Source organism: Schistocerca americana, chromosome 1 (genome assembly GCF_021461395.2).
Source record: "Schistocerca americana isolate TAMUIC-IGC-003095 chromosome 1, iqSchAmer2.1, whole genome shotgun sequence".
Lineage (NCBI taxonomy): Eukaryota > Metazoa > Arthropoda > Insecta > Orthoptera > Acrididae > Schistocerca > Schistocerca americana.
The window spans coordinates 725,859,716-725,875,890 of NC_060119.1; the positions used below are offsets into that span (position 1 = coordinate 725,859,716).

At 43.7% G+C, this 16,175-nt stretch overlaps 1 protein-coding gene and 1 non-coding gene across 2 annotated transcripts in view; both read left to right on the top strand.

Moving 5' to 3' along the window:
- The window catches only part of LOC124610446 (protein unc-13 homolog 4B), a 251,742-nt gene that overhangs the window by 20,692 nt on the left and 214,875 nt on the right, over positions 1 to 16,175 (top strand). The window lies entirely within an intron of this gene.
- On the top strand, positions 7,193 to 7,267 carry Trnat-ugu. Its single transcript has one exon. It is a non-coding gene; the product is annotated as a tRNA-Thr (tRNA).

The window sequence follows — 16,175 nt, forward strand, 5'->3', positions numbered from 1 at the left end:
AAATGTATATAAGCAAGTTTCTGATATAAAGTTACGCTGTTTTTCTGAAATCTGTATTAAAACAATGAAATTATACGCTATTTACGGTAGTTTACTTATTTGTTACCGAGAAACTAGTCAAATTACCGTGAAACAAGAAACAAACACGTTTACAAAATTTAAGGCTAAACGCGACTTCGCAAAGTTGCGATCTTTTCGTGTTTTCTGAAAAAATACGCAAAGAAAAGTGAAACCTTTAACGGCAAGACTAAACGATACACTAATGCACGTATTTAATTTGCTGTCGGTGTTAAACTAAATTATATTCTTGTCTAAATCACTTAACTTTCTGGAAGTAGTTTCTGGCGTCACTTACTCGGCGGCCATCTTGGAATTCACATGAGTGCTTGTCCACTTACGCTGCTGTATGAAACACGTCTCTTCTACTGAAGAACGCCTCACTGCACTTATAGCCCAGGTTTACTGCGCGTTTGTTTTCTTGTTTCGATACGTTCTCTCTTTTCCCAAAATATAGAAAAGTAGAGGGTTTCCAATAGAAGATATGTGTGTCACGGTTGCGAAGATGAGCAAGTAGTCGTCGCTTTTAAGCCCCTTTTACGCGAACCGCTTTCGTATTTCAGCTGACTACTCGAGACAAGTGAGTCTACTGCAGCATCTGTAGCGTTTTGTTCCCGTACTTAGTCTCGTTACTCCGAATGCTCATTTTCGTTTACGAGTCAGGGCCGAAATTGTGCGTGTTGTCAGAGTGGTCTCCTCTGTAGTTTGGCATCTGAACGGTGAAAGTGAGGCTATGAGGGACTATTCTCTTTACGAAAAAATCTAAATATAGTAAAAAGAACATACGAAAAAGACATGATAATAGAGTCTATTTATGACCAAAGCAGAATTCATTGCGAAAGTTCTCGTCAAAGATCGTGTGGTAACGTCTTTACACCACTCCTGAGAACTGAAAGAACAGGAAGTATCATTTCTTTGGGGTATCACAATACTCCCCCGCCCCCCCCCCCCCCCCCGCCCGTGTTCAGTTCAGCCCCTTCTCCACCATATTGTCCTGATATGGCAGCCTTTCATTTTCTCTTCTCTGTTTCTTCGGACGAACCATTGAGCAGTTCCTGGACTGCCACATTCAGACTTCTACAGTCAGGTTCTCCGCCAAATCATCCATCGTTGGAAAAAAAGTCTGTTGAAGAGTGAATACGTAGAAAATAGCTAACACCGTCACCAAGCTTCATGATCGATTCACTGCCATTCCTAGCCAGAATTATCAGGAAGAGGTAGCTAGTAGGTTTCTGTCAGAAAATTCTGGGCACTGGGGCTAGCGAAAAGTTAGGCTCTCTCTATAACGAATAAGGGAGGAAAACAGATCACAGAAACAAATGGCAGATCAATAGCAGTTACGACTTAGCGGTCTAGGACATGAGATGAGACTAAACATCTGTTTGCTGACATAATCCGCTGCCATAGCCCATTAACGCCAAATTTCGCCGCGCTGCCTTAATAAATACGTTCGTCGTACATCCCACATTGATTTCTGCCGTTATTTCATCTGTTAGCACTGACAAATGTACGCAAACCCCACTGCTCTCGGCCCTTATGTGACGGCCGTCGGCCACTGCGTTGTCCGTGGTGAGAGGTAGTGCCTGAGGTTTGGTATTATCGTCACACTCTCGACACTGCAGATCTCGGAATACTGAATTCCCTGACGGTTTCCGAAATGGAATGTCCCATACGCCTAACTCCAACTACAATTCCGCATTCAAAGTCTGTTAATTCTCGTCGTGCGGCCATAATCGCGTCGAAAACCTGAGTGCAAATGACAGGTCCGCCTACGCACCGCCCCTTCATACCCTGTCTACACGATACCACCGCCATCTGTAAATGTGCATATCCCTGTCTATGATTTTTTGTCATGTCAGTGTAGTCTTAAACATAACGACAGCTACCTCGAAATACATGTTTGCTCAAAGACGCACGACAACTTGTGAGTCATCCACATTTAAACTATGTGTCAGTCTGTGACTCAGCCTGTACCCCTGTGTCTGTGGATGAGTTTCCAAACGTACTTTCAGAGCCGGGTCGTGAATTTGATCTAATACAGCATTTTTTAGTGAATTTCTTGAGGAAAGTAAGCATCCTAGGCACAGCTCACCTTCGGCCGATAACTTTAACTTCTCTCAGTTATTCATCGCAAGGTAGCCTCCAATAAGAAATAAAAGTACCTCAGCTCATCATCAGTCGTAGTCTTCCTGTTCTCAGCTTGGTCGGGAGACGTCCGCTGTTCTGTCACCTGTGGCCGAGCGGTTCTAGGCGCTTCAGTCTGGAACCGCACGATTGTTACGGTCGCAGGTTCGAATCCTGCCTCGGGCATAGATGTGTATGATGTCCTTAGGTTAGTTAGTTTTAAGTATTTCTAAGTTATAGGGGACTGATGACCTCAGATGTTAAGTCCCATAGCGCTAAGAGCTATTTTTTTCCTCTGTCACGGTGACGGTAGTCGCTGGCATCGGGAATCACTGAACACTGAGAGGTAATGCACTGATTACTTGCTGCACAGGGTCTACAACTCTGTTGGAATGGAATTAAGAAGAAAAGAAGATTAAAGTTTAACGTCCCATCGACGATCAGGTCATTAGAGACGAATTACAAGCTCGGCTTGAGGAAGGATATCAGCCGAGCTCTTTCAAAGGAAGGTTTTCGGAAACCACAGAAAACGTGCATCTGGATAAGACAGGTTTCTGAACCACTGTCGTTCCAGTGTCTCGCCACTGCGACATCTCGCTAGCGTCTTGACGTCCATACATACATATTCTCATGAGAGCTCGCTCAAGCTAAAAGGTTAGTCTCTTCCTTCCTCGCGACCCGCGGTCCCATTCCTCTCGGAACGGTTCGCCACGAACCACTTGACTGCTTCACTAAGCTCTCATTCAACTAGAAGACTGTCGCTTTTTTTTTATCTTACTAGAAGTACCTCAGAACTCATCTGTGGAGAGCATGGTTAACACTATGGAACCGCTACCACGTCGAATGATCCAGGCATAACAGAAAGGTCACGATACAACCTAACCTATTAGTTACTGGTTGCAGTTATTTAAACCACCAAAGAGTTCTTTAGATATGGCAGAAAATTTTAGGTGCTCTGTAACCGAGATAACAGACCGTCTCTAATCGTTTCTGCTCTGCTGAGGTTACTTGTGAGGTTACCAACTCCGTTTCGTAGATAAGTTTCTCTAGCTATTTTCAGGGTGCGACTCCATTTTTCCGCGGCGTAGACAATGAAAAGGGCTGTTGTCGTCACTTGAACAGTTCACATTCTTTTCGTAGTTAGTCATGCCACATCCTAATGGCCCTAACAGGCCTTCCGTTCACACAGAGGCGTCACTTAAAGGACAATGCGGTGCTTGTGCCTGTTCTAACGTGATATGTTTTCTAAGAAAGCAGAATTGTTAAGTTTCTTGTACAGCGAACCAGGGTAACACAAAAAATTAGAACAGCAGTCACTGCAGTGACTGATCCAATGAAAGGATAATACCAGGTTCGCACTTGCTTATTTCGGGATACTCATCACTCTTGTACGAGGTCTAATACTCGTAATACCTTTGCACGGAAACGGAATACTAGTAAGCGTGGAAGTAGCATGAAAATGCTGCTCCAAAAAATCTAAGAATAATTCTACTTCGGGTTACTACAGCTATTGCAGGTTTCAAAATATTATGTTTGTGGACTTTTTCCCTTAAGCCGTAGTCCACTACAGCAGCAATAAAATTTTTATGTTACTCTTTAAAAGATTTTTGCGAACTGAGGACGTCTTTATTTATTAATGGCAATTGTTTTTAACATTATTGTGTGTCTCCGGCATCTTACTCAACGTGTAGGGAAAAGCTTCGATTCTGATACAAACGCATGGAAAAATATAAGGTTTTAGTTTACATAGGGACTAGCATTACACCTTATACTGTATTACTTTGAGGAATAGCGAATCTGAATTTCAAGGAGTAGGGAAAAATTTTGTTTACCGGTAACTGTAACTGTTTTTCAAAAACCGTTGTACACTTTTGCTTGACCTCTGTTCCTGCTCGATCTGTGCTGCCATCGACTAACAGGAGTCTGTATTCTACGATGCTAAGCCCTTCCCCGAGAGCAGCGACTCTAGAATTTCTGTCAAATGGTTCAATGTTTTAAGGAGCTTCAAGACACCGAACAAAGGCACTGTAGATTAACGAAAAGAAGAGTCTTCAGATTTTTTTTATGTTCACGGGTAGAGTACTTCGGTCGCTTGATTTACTGCACATCTAGCCGACTTATTTTCGCGGCACTTGAACTACGCTTCGTTCATACCACACGATCTTCAATGGGACGAGAGTCTGTGACACAGAGGCTACTCTGGTCACGGAGAATCCTCGACAGGGAAAGCGGATCTTGCAACTAGGAACCCCTCCCGCCGAGGGTTCGAATCCTCTCTCGGGCATGGGTGTGTGTATGTTGCTCTTAGCATAAGTTAGTTTAAGTAGTGTGTAAGTCAAGGGAACGATGACTTCCGCAGTTTAGTCCCACACATTTGAACATTTTTGCAACGAAGAACAGAGTTACAAAACAGTATGGCGACTAAAGAATGGAGGGCATCTCTCTTAAGGGCTGCCCGGTACTTTACAGCTTATACTCTCACTCACCCGTAGGGACGCTGCTGCCAGTGAACGTAAGACATTTGACAGTTCTACGGAAACATGTGAATCACTAGCGCGCTTTGCAGGTACTTTTCGTATGTACTATAGGACGTGATACATTGTAAATTATAACATTTTAAGTAAAAATGTGTCTAGTTTGCAGCTGACACGGCGTACTAGTGATCTTTCGTATACAGCCGACGCAAACACACCGGTAGCGATGTTATAGTTTGCTGAAGTGCTATCGATAGATATAATATGCAATGGTGTTCTCCCTTTGAAAGACCATGTCTAGTATAGAATCTCGGGAACATTTTCCTCTGTTGCAGAAGTCTGTTACATGTTCCCTGTTAAATGCTTCGAGGAATCACGAAGCCCAACTAAATGTCAATTCAGACAACTTAGGGGGCTGTATGACGTCTTCGACAACCACCGGGATTTCGACATGTGAACGCTCCGTCATTCATATACAAAGACGAGACGTTGAGTATATACTTTAACGAATCCGTAATGGTCTCACAGAGCCAGTATAATAAATATATTTTTTAAATAAAAGTCCGTCAATTGTAAGTCGTTTTCGTACTTTTTTTTTATTTCCGGTACGTATCTCTGAGCGAAAGCTCCATCATCAGGGTTTCCAATGTTCAGTAATGGGTTTTCATCATGGCCTGGCAAACCATTGACTCCTTCATCTTGGAATTTGCTTCATTGGTGGCCCTCGTGAAGTTTCTCCATGTTTCTACTGTCGCAAAAGATGTCATCACTGCCACCTTGTTTGTGAAAACTGCGAAACAACACAGATTCTGGAGCATAACCGACTGAAGGCGTATCGTGTGCAACGACGGACAACAATTCTGTCTTTTTTTTCAGATGATGTGAGGCGTCAACTACACCGATGACCCAATGAGACGTTTAACCCGCAGTGTATTGAAGATGTAATTCAGTCCGGCGATGGATCTATGATGTTTCTGGGATGTCTTTCGTATCAAAAATTGGGTCTACTGATTTTGAGTTACCGTGAACATGAACCAAGATGTTTATTTCAATATTCTGCCTGAGGAGTTACTGTCCTTTCTTCTAGATCTTCATGCTGAGAATATTATAGACGCTTCCAACTTTCAAGATGACAAAAGCAGTGTTGACTACGCATACGTTCCTGGACCTCTCGATTTTAATCCGATTAAAAACGTCTGGGTCTATCTGGAACAGTGGGTGAAGTGGGTGAAACGTAAAAGCGGACTTCTTCGCAATGTAATGGCTCTACAGGATCTTATCATCAGTGAGTCGCATCAGCTGCAAATGTTGTGCGCGAAGAAACTTGAGGATTCTGTTCTTCGCCAAATTGAGGCCGTTATCAAAGTGCTCCTATGGATTACTATGTGCTTACATCGTCAGCACACAGAAGTACGAAAACAGTGAAAATAAGAGTGCTATGTGACGATACATATTTAATTATTGGTGGCACGCAGAATGATAAATGTGGAGTCAGTGAACAGGAGCAGGTTATGTGTAATGCAAAAAACTGCAACCAAAATACACGGACGGCGTTGTGAGGGCTTCAGGAGGTGGAGCGGGAAGCAGCGGCTCCAGCCGGCTGGCTACAGCTCCCCTCGCAGCGACCGTGATTCCCGCCGGCGCGGCGCGGCGGAAGCGGCCAGCAGGGGCCTTTGTGCCGTGGGCGCGGCCGCCGCCGCCGCCGCTGCCGCCGCCGCTACCGCTGCCGCCTAGCCCGCTACTCTGCTCCATCTCCTACTGCTGCTGCAGCAACGCAGCACTACTGCCAGCGCCTACCGTCTTCCACGAGGGACAGAGAGCGTAACAGAGCGTACTGAGTTGCTCAGACAATTAAGTCCAGCTTATTTTGCTCTTCCTACATGCGCTGCCAGAAAAAATCGCAACACCAAAAACTAATAATGAACAATATTGAAATTTCGGGAATACATTTGTCCAGGCAACATATGTTCGGGATAAACTTACCAAGATGGCAGGTTAATGTAAGCGCGAGATAAGCCACTGCTAATGTGAAATGCTGGTACATTAATAACTGGTGTAACTGCCAAAATGTTGACTGTAAGCGCGCATATTTGCTTGCAGCGCCTTGTACAGGTACCACACGTCAGTCTGTGGGATGGAGATCAATGCCTGTTGCACTTTGTCTATGAATACAGATACGGTTAAAGGTGTTTCACCGCGAGGAGTCGCCGCGTGGTTTGAGGCGCCATGTTACGGATTGCGCGGTTCCTCGCGCCGGAGGTTTGAATCCTCCCTCAGGCATGAGTGTGTGTGTCCAAAAGAACAGGCACCATATCCATATAAGTATATAGTTCTGGCAACACCGGCCATGACCTTCTTTTGTGCGGATGCACACACATTCCCCGAACTCTTGCGGGACTTGGTAAGAATGTCTTCCACGAGTAGTGAGTGTGTTGGGGTGGGACACTACGAATGTAGTGTGTGGACATACAAGGTGATAATGTGGGTCTCGCGGGAGGCGTGCGCGAGATAGTCCCTGCAGTCACGCTATCCTCTGTGCCCTCGGTGGCTCAGATGGATAGAGCGTCTGCCATGTAAGCAGGAGATCCCGGGTTCGATTCCCGGTCGGGGCACACATTTTCCCCTGTCCCCGTCGATATATATCAACGCCCGTTAGCAGCTGAAGGTATTAATACAATTCCAATTACATTCTAGTCGGCTGCAGTCATCAATGGTGTCTGTTCTTTCGACATGTCCGAAAGAATAGACCCCATATCCATATAAGTATAATGTCTGAAGTAGTGCTGGAGGGAACTGACATCATGAATCCTGCAGGGCTGTCCATAAATCCGTAAGACTACAAGGGGGTGGAGATCTCTTCTGAACAGCATGGTGCAAGGCACCCCAGATATGGTCAATAATGTTCATGTCTGGGGAGTTTGGTGGCCAACGGAAGTGTCTGAACTCAAAAGACTGTTCTTGGAGCCACTCTGTAGCAAATTCTTGACGTGTGAGGTGTGGCGCTGTCCTGCTGGAATTGCCCAAGTCCGTCGAAATGCACAATGGACATGAATGGATGCAGGTGATCAGACAGGAACCTTACGTACGTGTCACCTGTCAGAGTCGTATCTAGACGTATCAGTGGTCCCATATCACTCCCAACTGCACACGCCCCACACCATTAAAGAGTCTCCACCAGATTGAACAGTCTCTTGCTGACATGCAGATCCCATGGATTCCTGAGGCTGTCTCCATACCCGTACACTTCCATCCGCTCGATACAATTTGGAACGAGACTCGTCCGACCAGGCAATATGTTTCCAGACATCAACAGTCCAATGTCGGCGTTGACGGGTCCAGACGAGGGGTAAAGCTTTGTGTCGTGCAGTCATCAAGGGCTCACGGTGGGCCTTCGGCTCCGAAAGCCCAGATCGATGATATTTCGTTGAATGGTTCACACGCTGACACTTGTTGATGGCCCAGCGTTGAAATCTGCAGAAATTTGAGGAAGGGTTGCACTTCTGTCACATTAAACGATTCCCTTCAGTCGTCGTTGGTCCCGTTCTTGCAGGATCTTTTTCCGGCCGCAGCGATGTCGGAGATTTGATGTTTTACCGGATTCCTGATGTTCACTGTACACTCGTGAAATGGTCGTACAGTAAAATCTCCACTTCATCGCTACCTTGGAGATGCTGTGTCCCATCGCTTGTGCGCCGACTATAACACGACGTTCAGACTCACTTAAATCTCGTACTCTGCCATTGTAGCAGCAATAACAAATCTAACAACTGCACCAGACACGGTTCAATCCCGCGTCCGGCCATCCTGATTTATGATTTCCGTGATTTCCCTAAATCGCTCCAGACAAATGCCGGGTTGGTTCCTTTTGAAAGGAATCCGATGAGACCGATGACCTCGCTGTCTGGTCTCCTTCCCCAAAACAACGCAACCAACTTGTTGTCTTATACAGGCGTTGCCGACCGCAGCGCCGTATTCTGCCTGTTTACATATCTCTGTATTTGAACACGATGCCTATACCAGTTCCTTGACGCTTCAGTGTATATATCGATAGAACAAATACTGTGCTAGACCAAGTCGGGATCGCTCTGTCAATGGCACTTAAAATTCTACTTTAAAAATCATTTTGTAGGTAGTAGGAGACAAACCGACGCTCTCCGTCGACGCTGGGCGTCGTATGAAAGACGTAATGAGCAGGATTTGTTCGGGCTGACACCAGCTGCACTTTGCAAAAGTAAAAACGCAAATATCTGCAGAAACAACAGAGCAAAAGACCCACTGGAAAGACATCCGGTATACGTGTTACCGAGTAATAGATCTCCAAGTTAAAGATGTAGTTTACAGTTTTATACTTTTAAGCACCCAGGAAGTGTACAGAATTATAAGTATATTGACGCATAGAGCAAACCATTTCCAGTTTGAGATATGGCATTCTGTAGTGATAAGTCTGTTCAGAATATGAGGTGACATGCTTTTCCACTGATCAGAAAAATCAGGCTACGAAATTCAGAGGTTGGCAACTAATTATGCAATTTCTTTGACACACGTTCAGGAACTGCAATCCGATGGATGTGTCACCTCCTCTAGATGTGTTACTATAGCGAATACAGAACTGCATTAGAGTTCGACAGTGAAAACCCATCTAAACAAGCCAGTTTCACTGCCAAAGATTTAAAACTCTACGTAATGTCAAAATTATATATTTTAGCTGCTGCCGTTTGATCGAAACTGTTCATATTTGCTCTAGATTTAGGTACGAATAAAATTGCCTGAGGTTTTTTGGGCAACTTCATTATTGGGAGTGCTTATTTCTGGAGTCTCCCGCCACGTTTGGCTCTGCGGGGAAGGCGTGTTTCAACAGAGCCACGCGCCCACTGATGACTGATGTGTGTCCGCCCCTGTCAGGCAGCTGTCAGCACACAGGGCAGCCAAAGCAGCGGAAACACGAGGGCGCTCTCGCAGCCGTCACGAGACCGGCCCAGTGCCTGCCTGGTCAGTACAGTACGTAGGCCAGCAGAAAATGTCTCGCAGTCGCAGTAAATCTACTTTTAGGTAAAACTCGCATTTATGTCTTCAAAGTCATGTGTTAGGTCAATGCATTCTGTGCAACGTTTTTTGAGTAAACAGATACTAGCCCTGATGTGTGATTCAGGAAGGTAATAATTAAACCCAGCTACGATGTCAATAACCTCTTTACTGGGTTCAAAACGTTTCCCAGTCAGTAACTGCCTTAATTGTGGAAACATGTCGAAATAACAGTGTAACCAATGTGGAGAGTAAGTTATATGTAAAATAATCCGCGCTTTAAACTCTTCAGTTTTCTTATTCTCGAACCTCCTTCCAATACCACTTTGAAAGATGAATATTTATTTATTTGCAATTTATGTCACTTGTCGCGTATCCTTTCACTAAAATGATCCAAAAAACATGCGTAGTATTTGCTAGCTATTGTTTAGTCTTTTCTAATGAGAATCGAAGTGAGTACAGGAAAAACGTTCTCGAGAAGGAAATAGTAGTCGTAAGAGCAGACTGAACATACAGAAAATCGAAATAACTTTCGATGAAATTGAAATCAAGGTGTCAACACTGCACTGCGCAATCCACCGTTAAACGCATAGGAGAGAAAGGATAAGTGGGAAGAATACAGAAAAGACCTCTTCTAGGGAGAGAAACTGTCTGCTGACTTGACAGAAGAAGAAATGGTTGTCGATTTGGCAAAGCTTTATACGATCTGTAGTCGAACGAGATAGAAGGTATAGGTGACATTTATTCGGAATTTCTATGGTCACTGGGGGGGAGGGGGGGGGGGGGGAATAACAGCCAAACAATTATCTACGTTAGTGAGTAGGATCTGTGACAGGGAGGGCATACCACTGGACTTTAGAAACAATATCTTCTACACAACGCCTAAAGTACCAAATACAGACAAGCCCAAGAACTATCGTACCATCACATTAAGAGCTCATGTATCGAACTTGCTGACAAGAATAATATAAACAGAAATGCAAAAGAAAACTGAGGCCCTGTTAAATGACGATCAGCTTGACTTTTGAAAATGGAAAGGAACCAGTGAAGCAGTTTTGATGTTGCGCTTGATAATGGCGGCAAGACGAAAGAAAAATCAAGCCACTTTTCTAGGATGTGTCGACCTAGCAAAAAAATGGGACAAGGCAAACAAGTGCAAGATGTTTGAAATTATCAGGGTAATAGGTATAAGCTATAGGGAAATGGGGGGTGATATACAGTATTTACAAGAACCAAGAGGGGAAATATATGGAAAATAGAGAAATGATTGGATCAAAAAGGGATATTAGGCAAGAGCTCAACCTTTCTGCTCCGCAGTTTAACCTGTATATCGAAGAAGCAATGAAGGAAATCAAAGAGAGTTCCATACATGGGATTAAAATCCATTGATAAGACTCTCTGATGACAGTTCTATCCGCAGTGAAAGTGTGGAATAACAGCAGAGTCTGTTGAGTGGAATAGTCTAATCACAACACTCTATAGATTAAATATAAACCAAACAACAAAAAGTAATGTGAGATACCATAAATGAGGTTAGCGATAAGCTTAACATCGAATTTGGGAAGCGCGTAGTAAACGAAGTGAAAGGATTTTGCTACCTTGGAAGCAAAATAAAGCGCGAGGGGCTAAGGCCGCCTCCGTAGCCGACTTCTTAGAGGCGCTGCCTTCTGTGCAGGAGCCGGGTTTGATTCCTGGTACCTTCTCTATTTTTTCTGAGATAGGGAGGTCTGAGTTAGGGCCTACTCTGCATCATGAGGCCAAATGTGGAGCTGCTTGAATAAAGAAGCAGCGGCGTTGACAGGATTCATCTGCTGGCAATAATGGCCGGAGGTATTGGCTACACGCTGATCACATGTCACACGATCATACATCGCTCCTGGTTTCGCCTTGTGGGCAGCAGTCGGTCAGTCGGAAACTAATCCGTGAGTTATGGTTACGTTTTTTTATGGAATAGGCAGGGTGGCTATAAGAAGGAGATTTACATAGGCATAGAAAACATTTCCAGGTGAAGGAAGTCTACTAGTAACAAACGAAAGTCTTAATTAGAGGAAGGAATTTCTGACATCGTACATTTCGCGCAGTTATCTTGATGGAATTGAATGTCAAATTAGGGAAAAAGAAGTGAAAATGGATAAGCTTAATTTGAGAATTGAAGCGTTTGAGACGTGGTGTTACTCGAGGAGGCTGAAAATTAAGTGGACTGATAAGATAAAAGATTACAAGGCCCGCCGTTGATTCGGTGGGAAAAGAAATATGTGAACAGCACTAGAAGAAAGGACTGTATAATAGGACATGTGTTAAGGTATCAGGCAACAGCTTCCAGTGAACTAGAGCGAAGAGTAGAGGGTAAAAACAGTACGGGAAGGCAGAGACTAGAATACATCCAACAAGTGATTGAGGACCTTGTGTGTAAGTGCTTCTCCGAGATTGAGAAGTTGGAACAGGAGAAGAAGTTGCGGCGAACCGTATTAAATGAATCGTTAGACTGTTGATCCAAAAAAAGTAATCAATGAGAAGAATCCAATTTGCACTGCAGAAAAAAGTAGCCGTAACGAATTGGGCTGTTACAACAAGATTTGCCCTTTTTGGTGCAGAGCTGTCGGCTTCGAACCACTGCTTTGACCGTCTTTTCTTTTCTTGGCTTGCAGTGATAGGCCCACGTCTCATTCACAGTGATAAGCTGGCGCATCAAAATAAGTTGAATATTTTTCGAAGTGATCCAGAAAGTTCTGAGATAATTGTTGCTCTCATTGTCAAATACGTTAGCTTTCGACAAACGTGGCAATCTTCTTGCGTAAATCTACCTCAGAGGTAATTCTTGCCAAACTATCACACTCTTTCTTCGCTTATGCCTTTACCGTCACCTACCTCAGAAACTTTTAACTGATAATAGTCCAATATGTCACTGTGCCGCTTTCAGTATCTTAATATGTGGTTTTATATGTTGCATATACTCCTTGTGGATCCACGTAACTGCCGGCCGGTGTGGCCGTGCGGTTCTAGGCGCTTCAGTCTGGAACCGCGTGACCGCTACGGTCGCAGGTTCGAATTCTGCCTCGGGCATTGGTGTGTGTGATGTCTTTAGGTTAGTTAGGTTTAAGTAGTTCTAAGTTCTAGGGAACTGATGACCATAGATGTTAAGTCCCATAGTGCTCAGAGCCATTTGAAGCATTTTTTGATCCACGTAACTATTGGAAACGAAGGAGCTAGTACGATACTAATTATCACTTACTTCAGATGAATTTCAGTTGGCGCTAACTGTCCAGAAGCTCTTACTTCATTTTATGGAAATAACGTAACATGAATATTTTGGGAAACTAAATCTATTCCACGGGGAAAGTTGACGCTAAAAACACGTCACTGCCCAAAATGAACAAATATAATGGAAAAAAGCAATCGAAATCAGCACCATCTCTGTATCCAATTGAAAAAAAAAAATAACTCCTTGCTTTAATATGTTTCACTCGACTAGTCTTGCTACTATTGAAGATCTTACTCCTTCATTCTTGCGTCATGTATTTAACAATGTAGAGTACGGACCATTCTGAATTTTTGAGAGAAGCCAATACCTCGATTATCCAGTTTTTCTGCTCCTCGAGCAACCTCTACGGTTTGGAGGGCACGTTGCATAGACTTAAGTGGGAGATTTAAAAAGGTGGAAATGCCACGTTGGAAAGACCAGGGCAGCATTTTAATTCGATGGTTATGACTAAAAGCCCCACGTTTTCTTACCGACCATACGGCTAGGACAACCTGCTCGTAACTGCCCATGCTTCTCTCCCTCGTATTACTTCTTTCTAGCCTGATGTACTCTTTTCTGACGTGAACTGGTTTATGAACTCTGCAAAAAAATGTAATACTTCCCTGCTAGACTCGTTTCTATTGCGAAGCAACAAGCTATTTGCTGACTTTAGTTTGTGTCTTGTATGTATGTATACTTTCTAGTGTTCATTCGCATCTTCTCATGCCATCGCAGGCTATAAATTATAGTACAAACCAATAAAGTTTATTACAGTCAAAAACTCGCGAAGTAATATACCGTGCCATGGATAGCACCCTCGCTTGCATAATTATACTAGTTAAATTGTGCCGTAGCTATTTGCAAAGATATATCAGATGAGTTCATGATGACGACCGTTTTGTCGAAACCAGCATACTAACCATGCTATATTGCAAATTTCCACTGTGAAACACTGTAAATTTATAAAGCACGTTTGCATTGTTTTTTCTTGTTTCTTATGCTATCTACTATTCTCATGCTTATTTGTTTACTTCAGAGCTACTGATTATAGAGGATGTCACATAATCCCACAGAACGTAGTATTGCTCAAAACGAGAAGGAAATTTTGTATAATGGTATGTCCGGAACCCAATACCATTTCAGATACAGATCAATCCATTCTGTCATTGCCATCTATATATTACCTAGTAGTAGACACTAGAGGCAGTGCTGCGTGTAGTTAGCATGCATCCTGACACATCCTTCCGCCGTTCGTCGCTGTTAGCCTTGCGCGAAGACAACGACCGTCGCTTGTATACGACGGGGCACCACCTCTTTTTCTACGGATCGATCGACAGCACCTCACCACAACGTTTCATTGGCGATGGATTGGTCGAGGACGTCCGGTATCATAGCCACCCCGTTTACCGGACCCGGTTTCGTTGGATTTTTGGCTAGGGGACACTGAAAGGCATTGGCGCATGCGTAAGCCATCGAAATCAGACAGCTGTTACAGGAACGTGTGACCAACGCATGTGACGCAAACCGAATGGAGCCAGAGCATTCGAAGTAGTTCACTGCGAAGAAGGGATATGTTTCAGGATGCGTGCTAACCACATGCAGTAGTGCCTCTACAGTGTCTACTTCTACGTAACAGCTGGGAATTGCAGAACAGATTGGCCCATGTGTCAACAGATATTGGTTTCCGGACGTATCGTTGTACGAAGTTTTATTCTAGTTTTGACCAGTACAGCCTGTTGGAATAGGTGACACTTTTTTTAAAACACTCTGTTATACGGAGCAGATGTATATTTTTGTTTCTTTTCGCCGCTGATGTCGACGTGCGCAACTGGCTATACAAATGAGGAGACGCTGGTGTCAACACAAAAATTAATCGAACTCTTCAGAAACAACAGGGCGGCTTATCCCACCGCTCTACCAAACATACTGGTATATGTGTAGTTTACGTAGTGCCGTGCATGTTTTGTAATCTTAGGGACGTGAATACTTTGTCAAAACTGCTATATGTAGTGGAAAAACAATATCTACGTCTTCGTTTTTGTCTTAACCTGATTGTGCCCACACGTGATGACTACATATGAATTTACCTGTCTGAAATTTGTGTTCCTCAAAAAGAAATTTTAAACAGTCTGTAAATGAAAATTAAATTAGAAAAAAAGAACTACAGTTCTGTTTTAATGGAAATGGTCTTACTCCGTGTGGAAGTACCGAAAAACATTTTTGTGCAGTGTTTGAAGAAATAGAACTTTCCGTCAATACTGAGATCCTTAAGGAGAATACTGTGATGAAGCAATTGCGGTGTGTGCTAGAGGAGGAAGGTACGTAAATAAAACGATATCTCCTCTCTTTGACAAATAGTTTCAAACAATCCAGATGCACTTCCGTGGTACACGAACTTCTCATCAAAGGTGCACAGCCACTGTACTAAATCGAACACACGGAGGTGAAAGTAGTGGAAACAAGGAAGAAACATGCCCGTCGTTCAAGGAGATGCGAGAGAAACGAGCTTGCAATGAAATTTGTGATCCGAAATCTGTAACCAAATCCTGTATCCTTAAAAAGTTGGTAGATCGGCCCTCATTCCATTTCATTTTACGGTGTGACGCTATATTGCACCCAAAGTAATTTTAATCATACCACCACTGTCCACGGAATTCCGCGCTCCTACATCCAATCTGCGCTTTATGTGACATCATAAGTATTGCTTTCGGTGGCCATCTTCGCTGGCCGAGGTGGCCGAGCGGTTCTAGGCGCTTCAGTTCGGAACCGCGCGCCTGCTACGGTCGCAGGTTCGAATCCTGCCTCGAGCATGGATGGGTGTGATGTCCTTAGGTTAGTTAGGTTTAAGTAGTTCTAAGTTCTAGGGGGCTGATGATCTCAGATGCTAAGTCCCATAGTGCTCAGAGCCATTTGAACCAGTTTTGATTGTCATTTTCACGATTTGAGATACTATAGTTTTAAGAGGATGTCACGATTAACACAGCGTATAGTTTCGTGCATTATAAGCACTGTGACGGAAGTGTCACAATGAGTTAATGTATTTTTAGTTGCTGCAAAAATTCTTACTCAGACGACGTTTTGTTTGCAGTAAGGTAGGCTATCTATGGGTTTCACTTGGCAGGCGAATTAAGCGCGTAAATAAAACTTACTGTCGATGTATCGAAGTAATTTCATTTCTTTAATTTAAGGTGACTATTGAATCATATTCGCACTTTTTTTTTTTTTTTGGCTGAAATGGTGGAAGAAGACATGGGCGT